This window comes from Solanum tuberosum, unplaced genomic scaffold (assembly GCF_000226075.1).
Source record: "Solanum tuberosum cultivar DM 1-3 516 R44 unplaced genomic scaffold, SolTub_3.0 scf00516, whole genome shotgun sequence".
Classification (NCBI taxonomy): domain Eukaryota; kingdom Viridiplantae; phylum Streptophyta; class Magnoliopsida; order Solanales; family Solanaceae; genus Solanum; species Solanum tuberosum.
The window spans coordinates 296,331-298,430 of record NW_006239432.1 but is presented as its reverse complement, the minus strand read 5'-3'; positions in this window follow the sequence as shown (position 1 = coordinate 298,430).

Sequence of the window (2,100 nt, the reverse complement as noted above, 5' to 3'; positions counted from 1 at the left end):
TAATTAATTTATTATCTTTTCACTTTTAATTAATTTTAATAAATTATGTGTATTTTTTTAAAATATTAATTTAAAAGTGTCCTTTAATATTAATGTTTTAATATTTTTATGTTTTATTTGATTTTCTTCACTCATTTTGATATCCGTTCAAAATTAACTTATTTTAAATACATGACATTTGAAATCAAATCAAAATGAAAGACAAAGAAAATAAACTTAATAGAAAAATAAAAGAAAAAAAATAATGAATGTAAGTAAAAATAAAAATAGTTTCAATACAAGGTAAAAAAATGTGTATTAACTTAATTTAAATACAAGATAAAAAAAAATAAGAATATTTTTTTTAAAAATTATTAAGAATAATTTTATTTTTTAAAAATATATATATATTTTAATTAAAAAAATAAAAATAATAATATTTACATACATGGCCGGCGAGTGTATACAAATACAACCAACTTGAGTGGTTGAAGGTGCCACATCAGCACAAAAGGTGCACAAAAATACGAAAAAATGAGTTCAGAGTAGTAATAGGATCTTAGTTAAGTTTAGGTGCGTCTCTGGGATTTTGGTCATAGTCTAGGGGATACTTATGCCTTATCCCTTACTTTATTGTCGTCTTCTTTAAAATAGAGTGTCATTACTTTATTTCAAGTTTCTTACTTGCTTAACTTTGTTGTACTAGTTACTAATTTAGAATCTCAAAAGAATTAATTTAAGAAAGAAAAAGACCATAAAAATTGGGCCTAATTGAATTACAATTGGACCAAATATTCAGCCTATTTTCGATGTGAAGTATGTCCAAAAATAGTCCAAACTTGAAAGCCTTTAGAAATCATATGAGATTTTTTCAAAAGGAAAACCTTTTAACCTATTTTTAGGAACATTTTTCATCTTTCTCAAAAGCTTGAGCATTACCAAGAACACAACTCTTACATTCCAATATCATCTTACGAAAGCATTTTCTACTCGTCCTTTTATTTTCTTGATTTTGTCGGAGGAACGAGCATAGATTTATCCTTGATCGACGTCCTAGTTCACTGCCCTACAAACGGTAATGACTAATTTTCTGTTTTCTTATAAGATTTCTTAACTTGTAAATTATGAGTAATGTTTTAAGTTATTTTGCACTAATTCTTTGGATGAGTTGTTTGATAACATATGAATTTATCAAAAAATGTTTTCTGTTTTACATTTCTTCAAATGGCTAAAATCCGATCTTACGTTTAGAAGTATTTTGTCCCTAATTAACAAAATAAATAACTTGTTTAGTAGAGTGATTTATTATCGTTGTCTAATTGTCTTAACATTACAAGAAGCAAAATATGTTATGTATTTATGTATATATATTAGAATAAAGATGTGTTTACGCTAACACTAATATACAAACATTGTATGTTTTAGATGTTTTGACTAAAATGTTTCACTATGTTTTAAACTTAAAACTTGTTGTATTGGAAATTTTCTCATAGTTTAATTGAATAAGGTTTTTCATCTTTTACACTTAGCCTAATTAATTAATAAAGTCCAACCGATTAATCATTTTTAATGAATCTTAAAGAATGCCTAATCTATTCCCTTTAGATTAGTTGAACCCTTACCTAGAATCTTATGTTTAGTAGACCTTAAAATGGAGTTAGGTGCCTTAATTCACCGTAATAATTAGGTGGTGACTCCTCAAGTTAGTTATTTAATTTAGGAATCACCAAAATGTTGTAGACTATTTTGACCTGGTTAAAATGTGATATAACAATCCTATCACCTCCTGAAATGTTTAAAATTAAAATGATTTAAACCTCTTTCTAAATGATTATGAGGAAAAGTAAATGTATTTCACCCTCTTTGAGAGAGTCAGCACCAAAAAAGTAATCCGAAAATTTTATTTTTAATACTTCTTTTCATAAATACATGTATTTTTTTTCATAGCAACACAACAATTCTCTCTACCACTCATCATCCCTAAGCCACCACTACTTCCGCCATCATCTCCGCCAAATAAGTTTTCAAACTCGCATGTATTAAAAGACTTGCAAAAGCAATCAAATCCATGGTTAATTAATGAACTCCCTCCCCCCCCCCCCCCCCCCCTCCTCACGCCCC